Raw genomic sequence first — 16,457 nt, 5'->3', positions numbered from 1 at the left:
GTGGGACAGGTGCGTGGAACTTCTTCCCAGGTGCACATCCCACTTCCCTTCATCGTACCTCCCCCGAGAAGAAAAAATATATGTGGTGCTTTAAAGGGAACCACAGATAGTAAGATTTGTAGTTATTAAAAGATAAATGTTAGTATGAGTTAAAATAATTTGATATCAAAACCCCTCTTGATGTTTTCGTTTTTATGAAATTTGTAAAATTAGTTGAACTAGTAGGTCACCATTGTTGTTGACAGCGCAATGCACTGTGGGTGGTTACGTCAACGGGCGCTGCCTGGCTTTCAGAATACAAGTATGACTAGTGGTATAAATACTGTATGTCAGCTGTTCAGCCCTCTGTTTGAACCCAAGAGTAACATTAATGAGCAGGATAGCACTGTCGATATTTCATAAAACTAGCAGCAAAACAAAATGAACAGGAAAGACAGGATGTGACGAGAGTAGGACAAGACCGGTGTTCTGCCAAAATGTCTTATACCGGCGAAACGTCCTCCAAGAGGCGAATTTGAGACCCAAAGTAGTATCGTGCGATTTCAGCTTGTTTTGTTTTGATGCATACAGGCAGAACGTACTCAAAATGCCTGATGAAAATACTAAAATGTATTAATATCAAATAGGGGTGGTTTAAATATGCTACGTGACTAATGTGGTCAACAGATCAACAATCTGCTTTAAAGCAAACATGTAAAAAAGTGTTTGAGGTAATGAAATGGTAATACAAGACTCAATAAAAACAGGAATAGTAAGTACACACCGCTTTTAACCGATGTGTTCATGTGTAGGACAGAGGTTGCGCTAGACATTTTCGTTGTCTGTCATTTTGACTGACAGGGTCATAAAAATCCAGTCATAATCTATTTTTACCAGTCACTTAAATCTTTAAAATGATAATGATGACATATTCAATAGTATTTAGTTTTCATTCATTTTTAATTAATATTGTAACGCTTGTTTGGCGGCGAAAAATTAGACACGGAAGTTGTATTTTTCTCCCTCTTTTTACTCTGCTCACCGCCAACAACACCAACAAAACAACTCCACTCCCAAAGAAAAAGAGGCAACTGTATAGACCCCAATCACCAATGTCACACAGTGATCTTAATTGTGGTTGTCAGCCCAAAATCTTCTAAATATATATTAAATGCATCTTACCAGATATAAAATGACTACTACATAGTCTGTGGATCGTTTGGTGCCCAGATTTCTTGTCGAATTACAGCAGTCCATCTCGCTCTCCTCTTCGGGTCTCTCAGAATACGGTAGAACTTCAAGTCTCTCCGTCTATCTTCTCTGTTACTGCAACCAACCGCCACACACGCCTTTGCCATTTTGATTATTAATGTTAACGAGCAGAAAAACACGCCGTAATAGGAGGCATGTACGTAGCGGTAATGTGTAAACACGACGAGCTGACGGACAACATGGCTGCTCCAGTCAGGGGGCGGAGTTGTGACGTCATGTGATTGGGGTCTATAGACAAGTTTCCTGAGCGAAATACGGGCGCCGCCATCTTGGAAAATGTCTGCTTCGCACTTCCGGTCCGGTCGAGTAGCAGTGTATTAGCAGTGTATTGACGACGATAAAACTACGAAATCAAGCCAGAGAAACCCATGGAATCTTCAAAAATTGATTCAGCACGACCTAGATGACACGTAGATGAGATTGGATGGCAGTTCGTGTCACTTCGTTGATCATTCGTGGACAAAATTATTAACAACGGTCAGCCTGTGTTAACGTGAGGAATGGATTGATACTACGGCCATTAGTGACCAAAATGTGGTGAAATTACAAGTTATATTACATTTGCCGACTGCAGAAGGGCTGACATGGATTGTTTTGTTACAAGGAAATGCTACAAGGTTATGTACATATGATGTAAACACAAATAGTATGTCATTCTTTTTTTTTATTGCAGGCATTGATCGCAATAAAACATTTAGACATGATTCAATTTCTTGTTTTATTTAAAACGATTGGTGCACTCCAAAACAGGTCAATAAATCACATTTATAAAAGTATTGCAAAAATAGCATACGAGAATGTGATATCAGACCGCAGAGCTCCGGAGCCTCGGGAACAAATAGCGACATCACGGAGGCCCTCGGCGGCATTTAGATGTGCTTTTTTCCCGTCCTCGGTAATTCCAGCTCCAATAGCATATATTTAAAGACGCTACCGTTCACAAGTTCGTAGTTGGATCACGGCGATCTCGGCGAACCACCGTCGGTCACAATTCCTGCCTCTCTCGGCCTCTCCCGGGAGTCGAGCTGTCATCATCATTGTGGAACGCAAACTATATATGTTCGATATATGTCCATCAACGTACAAGTCAAGTTGTCTTCTCTTTTATAACAGCATTTCCCAGCTGTAAACAAACGAATAAAAACTTGTAACACTTGGATTTATGCGGTGCATTCAAACACGATTAGCAACAGGCGGCTAGCAGCAGTAGCAGAAGCTAGTTGTTGTAAAAATGATTAAAATTAAAATTGATTACAATCATCATCGTAATATCAATAGCAAAGGCAACAAGTCGTTTCATGCGCCAGATTTTAGGTTTCGTATTTTTAGAGCACATTACCTTCCATAACAGCGGGGGCATGACTGCAGGAGCTGTCAGTTTTGTCCATCTCCTTCCCTCCCACCTGTATGACGAGTACGAGCACCCATGGTTTGGAAATCGACATGGTACGAAGCATGGAGGCCTTGGCTTGGTTCTCCACCCGCCTACATCAAAATAACATTCCCGGGATCTTGTATAAAGACCTCCCAACTTCGATTCCACCGACATTGACTTCAACAGTAAACAGGCGGAAACGGAAGGGGAAGGAAGACATAAGGAAGTAAACCGGAAGTACCTCGGAAACTTGTCTATACACAGGCGACAATCTAGTCCACCTATTGGATGACGCGCTGGCACACCGGGTGCACCAATAAGAACCTCGCGTTGATGTGTCAATCACGGTGCTGCCGCCAGACCACGGTGACGCTACAATATTCTGACAGAATAGCCAACGACGTCATGCATTAAGAGAGACAATAGCTAATTAATATGCCACCCTGTGGTCTGGGGTGTGAATTGCAACCTGTCAAAATGACAGACGGACTTCAGTTTTTTCCGTCACCGTTTTAAAAAACCGGTCAACGACGGAAAATATTCGGTTAACGCGACCCCTGGTGTAGGACGTCTGAACGCGAATAAGGAATTGTAGAACACCGGTAGTGTAGCAGACAACAATAACAGAGGGATTGCGTACAAGGGTTTACTGAACACACAAAAAACACACGATCGCGAAAAAGGAGACAAAAAATGGTCCGTAATAGTTGGTCGGGATTATAAAAAGACAAAAAAGGGTCTGTAAAAGTCGGTCGGGATAGAAAAAAAAAAAAAAAAAAAACAGAGGGAAAACCATGGTGAGAGGCAAACAATCGGGGAAAAAAAAGGCAACTGTGCAACGAGCAACAAAGGGATATATGAACTGTCAAATGGCAGCAAGTCATTATCTCGGCACCCCGCCTAGAATCGGTCTAAAGACACCGCTGATGAGCTGGAATTGGATGTGGTTACGGCTTCAGGAACTCATCCCACAGTTCTGTAACAAACTAATCTGACCAGCAGCATAATGTGACAAACTCATACCAGTCGTCATACTAGCTTAGCTAGTGTAGAGCACTGCTATTCTCCCAGTACAGCCCAACCACGTCATCACCCACAGCGTGCATTGCGCTCATAAATATATGGCACCCTCCGTAGGTCAAAACATGTACTAAATATTATAGATTTTTAAATCAATGGCAATATGTTATGTTTTTCTAATAAAATTTTAGTAAAAGAACAATTTTGGCTTATTAGAGCTTACAAGTCTTTAAGTCCATGGTACCCTTTAAAAGAGGTGCCTGAATGGCGGGGCCGGCAGCATGAGGGCAACTGTTACATCACCAGCCACACACAGTGCATGATGCATTCAAATCAAGGGGGAGCCGGCCCAGGACTGTACAGCCCTGTTCCGACTCTCCCTGAAACCCCTGAATGAGTGTGTATGTGCCCAAAGTGAAGGATTGTTATAGTGCAAGGTGAAGAGTGCGTGAGTTACGAGGCAGGCTTCCATGGTCCAGAACTGCCGGCCACATGGAGAGAGAAGCGCCAGGGCCCCGACCACCCCCAGCACCCCCCGGACAACCACCCCGCATCCCCGAATGGGCACCACTCCTCCACGCCAGTGGCTGGGTGACAACCACACCCCCAGCAGGGGACGAAGTTTTTATTTATTTTGAAAGAGCTACCGGGAGAGGTTGTCCCTGGTTCAGGTAATCCATTGCAATCCTTTAGCCATGTTAGTAGAATTGTTATATATTCCAAGTGTAAATATACAAAATGCCTTCATATGTGGCAAGAGGTGGCATGGATTTACTACAGCTAATCTGCCAATCAAATTCTCATTGAACATTTTGCATGCTGTGAGACTGCAAGGAAAAGCAGAGAATGATAGGTTTTCTGAGGATTAGGGTAAAGAATTGTGATACCAGCAAATATTTTGCCGTGACTATCATCGAGATTTTTTTTAGTAGAGATTTCCTTCAGATGCTGGAGTAGTAAACATCTTTTCAAGGTCAATTCTTTAGTGAAATAAAAAATAAAAAAATCAGCAATACCAGACGCACTAAAGCTATGATGCGGTTATTCTGGTTCCAATACGTTATTTTCTATTTTGACTGAGTAGTTTAGTAATCTAAAGGAATAGTATTTATAGGAAATATCAGCTTCAATGTATCAGTCACATCAGGGCTCGTGTAATTTAGGGCAGCCGTTTTTATTTTGTCTTCCAAGTAGTACAACAGTATTTTGCCATTGAAATACACATCTCTCTGGCAACTTGATGGAAAGGAGGAGACTCTTTGACCTTAGAAAATGAAGATGCTGTTACCATGGGAACTGTTAATCCTTCTGTCACTCAAAGAATGCCTTGCTGGTGAGGCGCCAACTCCAGTCGCCTTTCATGGCACACCTGGTACGTATATTCCTCACAAGGAGGTTTTGCTAATTTCTCATGTATGATCTCTTTTTTTTTTTCCGTCGAAATAAATGTCTCAATAGGTTCGCAATTGAAGTAGAAGCTCAGCTATAATATCCAACAAGCACAACGTATATTTTGAGTTTTCTGCAAAGTAGTCCTTCTTGAGAGAGAGAGAGGGACGGCGGGCATGAAAATTATTAATGTACTCACAAATGTGCAGCCAGTAAATTAGCTGTTGTTTTTTGTTTGTTTGATTTTTTTAATTATTAAATATTTTTTGTTGTTGACAAAGTTTTGCTTTCCTCTTAAGCCCAGTTGTGGGCAAAAGTGTGATAATGCTCAAATGAACTTTTAAAGTGTTCATCGGTAACGTTGGTAAAATGGACTTAAAGTTTTAAAAAAGTTGAGACAACAAAAAAATAATCCAACCAAGTCAATGAAAGACCTTTCATTGAGTGTTTCTTCTTCTGCAGTCAGAACCACTATATTTTTGTCAACTGGGGTTATTGGTAAATTTATTATGAAATAATGTACTGCTTTGTTCCTCTTTACCTTCCAAAAAGTCTTCAAAGCTAGAGGGCTCCAACATCTATTTACAATACATTAGTGTATTTTATTTCTTAGATTTTGGAATTCATACATAACCCTGTACATTCTCAGTAAACTAGTGCCATCTGCATCATTCTGAACGATCCTATGGTCTAGCATTTAATAGGGCGAGCCTAATTAACTAGCTGCCTTATGGGCCATGGGCCAAATTTAAGGTCCATTCAATTCACAGTGTTAAAAGCAAGAATTCCAGGGGGAAAAGGAAAAAATGCTAAGAAAGTGGATTCTACACCCATGGTCTTTCGTTTTGAATCTCAAAACTTTTGAACAAGGGTGTAGCTGTTTGACTGTTAAGCAGCACAGCTACCCTGTTAAATATTAAATCTATGGTTACATGCACGGTACAGCTTATCTATAGCCAACAAGTATATTCATAACAACTAGATGGTAATATATCACTGTCACTTCTGTAACATTATTTTTCAAACAGACACCTAAACTCATCAGGATGTAGGCTAGCATCACAGTCAATTGCCACTGTCATGTCCAAATCAATCAAAGTTGTTGTAAGTATAATAAAGCAGTACAATACACAGAGTAGGTCTAATACTATTTAAACTTGAATTTAAACTTCAAAATAAACCTATCACTTTGCATGCATGTCTTAGGTGCAAAAAGAAAGAAAAAAGTCAGAAAGCTTAAAAATACACCCCCACCACTGAGAATCCCATTTGTATGTGGTTTCAAGAAACATAATTAAGTGTCATTTCATCAGCATGCACATGTTCTTGTTGATACGTTCAATCCGTTTATTTAAAGGCATGGTCAGCATAAACATAAACTACCAATCATTCTCTAAGTGAAATAGGCAGCTATTAAAAATGCATTTCATTGTTTCACTTAAAAAGGACATTACAGCCTTGGAAAAAAAATGAAGCACTTCTCTTTGTGAGTAAGGAAACGAGGTCTCTACCTGAGGGTGAGACTCCTCCTCTCATTAGGATGATGAGGATTGTGATGATGCAGGAGGGGGACTTTCATTTGTCCTTGTCAAGGTCAGACATGTGTGAAAGTGCTGATACTTTAATGTGTACAGAAAGGCATTTTCTAAAGAGCAATGCAGCAAGCACCTTTGCATTCAACACACAATGTGCCATACTCTGTATGGTCATACTCCTCCAAAACAGAAACTAGTAAATGAAGTGCCAATTTCATTAATGTTGCCAGTTTGAAACAAGCCAGCAAACAAAGGTGTTGGCCAACTTATCCTCATAATATAAATTGTCACTAAAAATCTGCCTTGAAAATGAATGTTTAATTATGTAGGCCTGTGACGTGATCCCCCTCAATAGATCAGTATTCATATTTAGCTCAGCTAATCAATAGAGTATGGATATAAAGACCATTTAGTTCAACTAATCAGTGGATGAAAAAATGCTAATGTAGCCAAGCAAGGCGTGAGCGTGGTGAATCTAAAATCTAATTTGTTAAAAAAACAATAATAATAATAATAATGTCTGTGTGTAGGTAAAATGAGCCATCACTCAATATTTCCAGGCGAGACTACATTTACAAGGTAACACATATTGTAGAAGCTGCAAACTTTAGGACTAACAAAAAAATCTAGATATTATCGCTGCAAAGATGGGAAGCCATGATATAGATATGTCATGAAATGACCATAATAGGCTGTTAGAAATAAACACAAATATAAATTATGAATGTCGTACATTACTTCCTTTAGGCCAGCAAAGAAGGCTTTGAAAGCCATGACTACACAACACTGAGTAAACATTTGCAAGGTACAGTAGCTGTGACACCACTGGTGAGCACAATATAAAGTAACGGTATGGTTCTACCTCCACAAAGTACTGTTCATATAGGCAGCATTTTATTTAATAATTTACAGTATGTTATCATAATAGTTGTATGCTACCTCTTTGTTTCCTCTACTCTTTGGGCTTAGGCCCTTTTTATCTCAAGTTTACAGCCAATGAATCTGTGATTGTGTGGTCGTCTCTAAAGTTTCAGGTGTTCCACTCCCGTCTTTTTTTTTTTTTTTTTTTTTTTTTTTTCAAAAAACACCAACTGACCATGTTATCTGTGTGCACTGAAGGCTTTTAGTGGTTGCAGTGGCCTGGGAAGCATTTATCCAATGGTGCAGCTGTGTCTTGGTCCATTGGTCTGTATGCCGATGATTAGCAGACCCTCAAAGTGTAGCAAACTCCTGTAGCCGTTTTTTGGCCCCCAGCGTAATTTCACGCCAGCACTGGTACCTTCCTCTGTTTGCATCCTTGGCCAAAAGGATATTCCTCACTGGAGGAGTTGGCCCTTCCAGACCTCAGCTCCATATTTGTAATGGCATGCAATTCACATAGTGTTGCTTTGCGCGGTATAGTGGAGTTAAATTTAATGCAGTCGTACCTCGACATACGATCGTTTCGACACACGATCTCTTCGACATCCGATGTAAAATTTGACTCGCCATTCATTTCTACATCCGACGGCATGCTCAAAACATGACAATTTATGAACGCAGTTTCTTTGTTTTGCCACAAAAAGGACGCACGGTGGATTTTCTTGTGAGAGAAATCAAAATGGTTTCCAAGAAAGTTAGTGCAGGTGGTGTAGAAAGAAAAAAAGGTGATGCTTACCATTGAAATGAAGATGGAAATGATAGAAAAATGAGCGTGGTGTGCGCATCTGTGAACTGGCTTGACAATACGGCAGTAGAATGTCGATCTTGACGGTCCTCTTCCGATCTCCAGTCACCAGTCAAGTTAAGGTGACAATTATTATTGTGCTAAAATCGCCAAAGAAATTGCCAGCTTGGTCAGGTTTCTAATCATTTATTCCATCAACTTGTGCAACACAACACGCCTACTGTCCGCCACAGTTGACGGCAGCAACAAAACATTAAAAGAGAAAGTAAAATCTCTACCCCACTCTCTATCTCACTGTCACGTCAGCCACACGGTGTGTTCAGGTACAGCACGCAAAAAATGTCCGCCACATTAGAACCCAATTTGTTACATTATTACAAGAACTGTTATTATTATTATAATCTTTAGATTTTTATTTATAATTTATTTGTTTTGCTATGTGTAATAGCCTTTGCCATTTGTAATAGTACCAGCAGTATTTATTAAGGATTTAGTGTAGGTTTTTGGACTGTGGAACGAATTAATGGAATTATAATGTATTCTTGTGGGGAAATCTTGCTCGACGAACGACCATTTTGAATCACAAACAAGGTCCTGAAACGAATTGACTTTGTATGCAGAGGTACTACTGTACTTTGATACCACATCTCACTGTAAAATAGACGACACAGGTCTTCAGTTAATGACGTTAGTGGCCTTTCAAGACACATGGCCAGTTTAGTTTGCGCCCTTTGTGGCGCAGTGCAAATTAAACTCAAAAAATAAAAAACTGCTGAAATGCTGCATAGTATTTTGAATAAGTAGCAGTTCCCTTGGCTGTACAGTATATCAATGTTGTATGGCAGTATACCTTCACCTCCAAAATTACAACCTATCAGGAAAAAAAACGGCCATCCTGCTATAGTTTCCAAACACCACTTTGAACATGTCTGGGCAATGTGCCATGCAGTTGTCTTTTTCCATTACAAGTGTCGCTCACACCAAGCTATCATAAGCCGTTACGGACTCATATCAACACACAGCACCCCAAACTTATGTTTAATCTCTAGTTTATTATAAGTGCTACTTCATGATGTCATTTATCAAAGTTGCTAAGCCTTCCTCACCACAAGCTTCTTTCATAACATGCTGCACAAAATGTTTTTATAATATGACCCACATGCGTTACAACATCATTGAGGATGATCTGCACAATGGCAGTGGTTTACTATATTTTGATGTCATACAGCTTAAATGAAGAAGCCTTGTTTTTATTTTACAACAAGATGGACCTTTTGGATCAATTGAACAAAATGTTCTGCATGAAAGGTCTGTCAATGTGTTAATTTTAATACAATATCATTCATTTCAATTCCTCTCCTTTGAGAAAACCTCCTAGCTCTCTGCACACACGCAGGGTAACAAGACAATTTAAAATTTAGGATGAAGCAACACTTGAATCCAAACCCCTACTTTCATCAACAAAATTATGCTGTATTCATTATCAAAAGGTACACATTCTCTTCTAGTGTCTGTCATGCCATGGGTCATGCATTCAAAATTGTTTATAATGTAGTAGCTTTCCATTTTTTTGTTTGAAATGATGTTTTTTTTTTTTTTAAATCATTTATGTACAATAGTTGTGATGGATGATTATAGGGACCTAAATTGAGCTTTAATTTCTGACACCCTTCACTCTATTAAAGGTGTTATTATTGAAGCTTGAAAGCTTTGTTTATGTCACTTGCATTCTTAAAGCATTTACGCAGTAGAGTGCTGACTTAAAATTGCCAAATGTCAAATTTGTGAAGTGTAAAAATATTGTTTGGTGTCATCAGTGATTTGTTTTCCAATTTTTTTGCTTACTTATTTCTTAGTATTTGCGTTATTACTAGCGGTAATGCTTGTGCAAGCTTCTTAACAGTGCAACCTGAATGGTTGATAAAATAAATTATTTCATATAATAGACAGCGGATGTTTAGTTCATTCATTCAGTCCATAGAGAATCACATTCTTTTATTTTGACACAAGTGCTGTGAAACCAGAAGTGTTTGGTTTTGGTTTGGGAGCGAGTACGTACACTTTGTTCTGAGAGGCAAAAAGCTCTATTCTGTGTCTGCAGTGAGCAACCTCCACCAGTAGTACCTCTTCTGGTATGTCATTCTGTGCAAAGATGTCTGCGTGTTGAAAAAGCTAGGTAAGCAAATATCGTTTACATCATATATTCTTATGAGGAAAGGATGAACTGATAATGGATGGAGTATGTTGTCTTACAAATATGGTCCAGTGAGATCTGTAAGTTGCTCATATATAAATGAAAACACGGATTTATGGTTAAAATTTTAATGTGAATATTTATTTCTTTGAATATGTTATGTCTGGGTTTTTTTTTTTTTTTTTTTTTTGCAGAATGGGTGGGAAAATGAATTATGTACAACAATATATATTTATATCTACATACTACATTCATACATAACAGTATATATTAGAATATACTGGTGCAGCCCATTTGAGATCTAATTTCCGTGAATGAGGCCAGCGAACCAAAATGAGTTTGACACCCCTGTCCTAGAGCCACAATCTCCTGGTGGTGAGGGAGCAAATTCCTAAAGGACAAGGTAGAGCTCATTCGCACCACTGCTCATGCTTGTGACAACATCCGTTAAATGGGTCTGATCTTATGGCCATGCACTTTTCTGTTATGTATACTTTTGCTCAGTGAGATAACTGCAGTCTGTGTTGCATGAATGGGATTATATGATCCAGAAATGTTCAATATACTGTACCTAAACCTGTTCTTGGATTTAGGGGATTTTCATTTTCACAAAGTAGAATATGTAAGAGATGAGTATCTAGTAATTACTAAACCAGGGGTCCCCAACCGCTGGGCCGCGGACCGGTACCGGTGGTGCATTTGCTACCGGGCCGCACAGAAATAATAATTTATTAACGACTGTATTCTGGCCAAATTAACTTTGGCGTGTGTTAACACACAAATATACCTGTCTACACTAGATATAATACTACAGGATAGAATGTCGTCATTGAAATTCCTTGATTGGACTGCTAGCAGTACATCTTGTTTTGTATATAGACAAAAATAGAGTAGTTTTTGTTTCTGTGTCACTTCAACATTAATGCGGGGACTCCTAGATTGGTTACAACTATCGTGATGGCATGCTGCATTACCCTTAGCATCAGCCTAATATTTCCAGTAACGTCAGCTTTCTGTCTGAAAAAGATAGAGTTGACGAGAATTTAATACAAAACATGAGTAATTTTAGCATTTTTGTTCAATGTATTGCACGTTCGAACTTGCCTTCCACTCTTTATGTGCGTTACTGGCGTGTAATAGAATGTAATTTATTCTTGGTCACTGATATTTACAGCCTAAATCAAACAACTGCTCTGTTTGAAAAAATGTCATTGCACCAACAGAGTGATATTCTTATGGCATCTATATGGAGTTGCTGCATCTTTGTGTGGCGTAACTGCAACCTCTGTGTTAAGCTCATGCATGACACGCATAGTTGTATGATCACTAACATAAAGCTTGGAGTCTTAGCTGGATTTGGTGCTGTGCTGGAAGTCTCTCTTCTTATTGTCTGCATAATCCATGATAAATTGTGGACAGGTACCGGCTCGCCTGTGCAGTGTTTTTGCCAAGCGGACGTGCAAAGGCACGTGGTCGTCTAGAGTGTTCAACCTGAACACTCTCTATTGAAGGGAAGAAAGAGTTTTTTTTTTTTTTTTGGGGGGGGGGGGGGTGTCTCGGTTAAAATGTCAGGGCTCTGTGTACTCATCAGGTCATTGGTGGTGCATTAATTGAATAAAACAAAATACGTTAACACTATGAATTCCATATTGTACCTATAAGCTTACCTCATTTATTTAGATTTGAGGCAAGTTGTCAACCTTGGATTTCCCCCTCCAAATAAGAATCTATTGCAGAGATTTAGCTGGTTGCACACTGTTGGCCATGAAAGCAAACCACCCTGAACAAGATAAAATGGGTACAGCTTTATTGAATTGTGGTAATGATGAAGATAATTGCAGGCCTTAAATTCAATTTTCACCTTCAGGCTTTTTGCAATGATGAGCTGAAATTTAGCACTGTGAAAATGTGCTTTAAATGACAATTTGTATATAAGAATGGAAGGTTGCATTGTTGTTTTTCTAATTTGTAATGATTGAATAATTGTTTTCATTGTATTCCATGTATTTTGTTAAGGACTTTGTTACAGCTGTGGCTGTTGTGAAATGATATACTGTCAAGTTAATTTGCGTTTTTCTCTGTGCATACAAGTTATATATATGTACTGCATATGGCGGAAGACACTCAGGTGACTTGAAGTTCCGCTCTGAGACCCCAATTTGGCCAAATTTCAAAATTGTCCGATATGCCTGTGTGATACATCATTGGAAAGCTTAAAATCTCTATTTTCTGGGGGAATAAAAACTTTGAACAGGAGGGCATTTTTTTAAGAAAAATGTTTTTTAAACAGCAAAACCCTATCTGGAGGCGAGAGCACGAGAGAGCAGAATTACAGACGCCATGACTCTCTCTCTTTAACGAGATGTTATCGTGTACTTACCTTGTTTCGATCCAAAAACTCCATGTAGCATGTATCGCTGAGTGTCAAGATACAGTTGTGAATGCCCACAGCTGGATTTTTGGGTGATTTTATGAGTTAAACGTGGTAATATAACAAGGGTCGTGATGCAGAAATTGCAGACCTCAATGAGTGGTCAAGATTTTTTTTTTTTTTTACCCCTTTAAACATTTTTTTTCCAATTTTTCTTTGAGTGGATCGATTATTTATCATCTAACATATCGGAGAAAATGCGACAGTAACAAAAAAAAATACAATTAAGAGATAGTTATGAGGTAGATATCTGTGACTTTTTTACAGATGCCATTTTTTTCATTGTGATGTCATTTGTTTAAAAGTTTAAAATATGCGAGTTAATACATTTTTTTTTTTTTAACGAAATATTAGACATCAATTAATGATTCTAAGCTAAAAATGACAGACATTTTGAATGATAAATATAGTGAATTACCTTCGTTTTATGGCTGGGTTAGAACAAAAGCGGTTGCGCGATGTCTGTAAACGGGGTTTCAGGGCAAAATGGACAAATTAAAAATAGTTCGGGGACTTAATGCGCCATGAATCTGCTATGGCAGCATAAAGACATATTGTTCTATCAAACACATTTTTTTGGCCTAAAATACAGCAGTTTCAGTTTCAGAGGAGTGCAAGAACAGGAACTGCTTTTTCAGTCTTGTCTGTGTTTTCCGCCATATCTATACATATACAGTAATATATAAATAAATTAAGACTGTCAAAATTATCGCGTTAACGCGCGGTAATTAATTTTTTAAATTAATCACGTTAAAATATTTGACGCAATTAACGCACATGTCCCGCTCAGACAGTATTCTGCCTTTTGGTAAGTTTTACAGCAAGGTTTTTTTGTGCTGTCTAGCAGCAAACTCTTGTGGTCGCTTTGCGACATGGTTTATTGCTTTCTTGCCAGTTCAATATGGCTGCACGACGTCTCGGGCTTACGCCTAAGTTGAATGTTGTGCTTATATGATCCTTGGACAAGATTTGTCCGTAAGTATGGTTGTTGTAAAGAATGTACATGTTATGTTAGTAAGCGAAATTTTATATTTTTTGTATGAGACGATTTTTGTTTATGTTTAGTGAACCTATATAGCGTGCTAAGCTAACGTTGTTGCTAATGCAATGCTTGTGTACTTTTTTTTGTAGTTTCACTACGGTCTAAATAGGACAATGGTTTGAGGCCATTTTATTAATAAATCAGATGAAAAAGGAAGTCTGATTATTAAGGCGTCGTTCACTAGCTGTCTAGCTTTGGAAAAAGTAGACGCTTCGGAGTGAGGACAGCATAGACAGATTTAAATGACAGTAGAGTGAAATGCCCACTACAGTCCTTATGTACCGTATGTTGAATGTATATGTCTATATGTGTCTTATCTTTCCATTCCAACAAATTATTTTACAGAATATATATATAATTTACAGAAAAATATGGCATATTTCATAGATGGTTTGAATTGCGATTAATTGCGATTAATTACGATTAATTAATTTTTAAGCTGTAATTAACTCGATTAAAAATTTTAATCGTTTGACAGCCCTAATATATATATGTATGTATGTGTATATATATATATATATATATATGTGTGCGTGTGTGTGTGTGTGTGTGTGTGTGTATATATTAGATTTATTATTTTTTTTCCTGTCCTTTGTATATAACTTACCAAGATTGACCTGTGTGGGTACTACTCCTGCATTGCAATGTGAGATGTCCAAGCATTCCTCTTCGAGCTGTCAATGTTTATTCATATACTATAGTTGACATTTAATCCACAGGGCGGGCTTTTCTCAAGAAATATATTTAGGGGTGTGGATTTAAAGTTGCATTTAGATGGCAGTTGTTATCAATAGCTGTCACTGTAATAAAAATAAGAGGAAAATATGGAAATGAAAGACAATTCATAACACTCTAGTTTGATCAAATGTTAAAAGAACTTAAACACCCATGTATTCTTTGGCCAACAGACTTTCGATAGGGCTCAAAAGTTATATAATACATACATATATATATATATATATATATATATATATATATATATATATATATAATAAAAAAGTCAAAATTAACAAATAGTTGATTTTTTTCTGCATACTGTATATATGCAGAAAATAATTTATACACATATCTGCATACATATTAACATTTTCTGCAGAAAGCACATATGACAGTGACAATGTCTATCTGATTTGCTTATGTGTAGATTCAATTTATTGTTGGACTGTGCCGTATTAAGCTGTGTTGTTAATGTGACTTTAAAAAAGTAATTACTTTTTGGGAGAAGCAATTTATAACTGTGATTGAGTTAGTAGCCTAATTCAATTACCTTAGAGTAATTAGCTACTCAGTAAAGTAACTGACGTTACTTTCCATCTACACGTTATTACATCACGCCAGCCAAATGCACTGCAAGATTTCGTTGCTGCACCAGGGAGAGGCGTGTGAGCCTCTTTGGTTTTCAAAAAAGTTCTCGTTCACCCCGAGATTGGCCAAAACAAGTCCGACAACTGTGGGACCATTGGACGTAAGAGGAAGTGAGTAAACATCGTGTTTTGGATTGTCAAATAGGGATCATGGCACATGTTTTAATACAGAGGTAGCTTGCATTTTGTGGCTGACAATGCTCCTTGTCCACCGAGAATGCCATTTGGCAGGCGACCGGCAGCCTGTCGCACACCCCCCTCGGTTCTCTTCCCGTGCCCGCCGGGAGAGCGCTATATTCGGCTTATTGCCCTCTTCGTGTGCCCGGCATTAGATCGCTATCCTCGGGTTGAGCTTGGGCAGCTACGCGCTCCTCCGATGTCAGCGTGCTTGTCCGGCGGTCATTCTCCAGCTGCTTCCCCAGCAAAAGAGCTCTCCTGCCCGCAGCAGGGGGAACGACGAGCCTAAATTTGCTGGGCGGCCGGGGGGTTGCCGAGTTGTGTGATTTTCACTTCAACAGGCGAGAATAAGACTTTGAAACGCCGCTCGGTTCGGGATAGCATGTTGGGTAGCTGTCACACCTCCTGGTTTGTTTACGCTCTCTGAAGCCGGGGCAGGGAAATGACAAAAGCCGGACTAACTCGAGTGGCATAAAATATCATTCGGGAGGTGCAAGAAGTCAACAGTTTTGACCATTATGGAGTAATTTTGCCATGTCGTTCTGAATAAATGCATTTTTAATATTTCATATTCCATTTAGCATAAGACTTATTTTTCATGACCATACCATTTATTTAGCAATTGGGGAAAATACTCAGATAAAAAGAATATCCTTTAAAAATATTGGAGAGATTTAAAAAATGGCATTTTGCTTCTCTCTTCGTCACATTTTCCTCATTCTTAATAATTCTCCCTCAATGGGCTGGATTCTAAATCAGATGAAATTGTGAGCCTGCCAACGTCATCATCCAGCTGGGGACGCTAGAGCTTTTTAATGACAGGCAGGAGCTAAACAGGATACAGTAACGGTAACAGTCTTGCAAAGATGGGAACATTAATTAGATTATTCACTACTGAAAGTATCGCAGTCATAAACACCGTTATACTCTTACGCCGTTATTAACAAAACTGGTATTAAATGGGTTAAAATATCCGTGCAGCAGTGTTGATATAATGTTGAATTTTTCTGCCT

At 38.6% G+C, this 16,457-nt stretch overlaps 1 protein-coding gene across 2 annotated transcripts in view; it reads left to right on the top strand.

Moving 5' to 3' along the window:
- LOC130921557 (contactin-4-like) overlaps positions 1-16,457 on the top strand; it is a 262,979-nt gene that overhangs the window by 17,109 nt on the left and 229,413 nt on the right. The window contains exon 1 of one of the 2 annotated variants that reach the window (XM_057845592.1): positions 4,942-5,018. The exons of the other annotated variant lie outside the window; for it this stretch is intronic. The gene's annotated coding sequence lies outside the window, so the exon portion shown is untranslated. Of the gene's footprint in view, positions 1-4,941; positions 5,019-16,457 lie in introns of those variants that run through there. 2 annotated transcript variants of the gene reach the window in all.

The sequence above is a fragment of the Corythoichthys intestinalis genome, chromosome 9, assembly GCF_030265065.1.
Source record: "Corythoichthys intestinalis isolate RoL2023-P3 chromosome 9, ASM3026506v1, whole genome shotgun sequence".
Taxonomy (NCBI): Eukaryota; Metazoa; Chordata; class Actinopteri; order Syngnathiformes; family Syngnathidae; genus Corythoichthys; species Corythoichthys intestinalis.
Note: the sequence above shows the minus strand (reverse complement) of the source record. Positions and strands in the feature narration are given on the sequence as shown.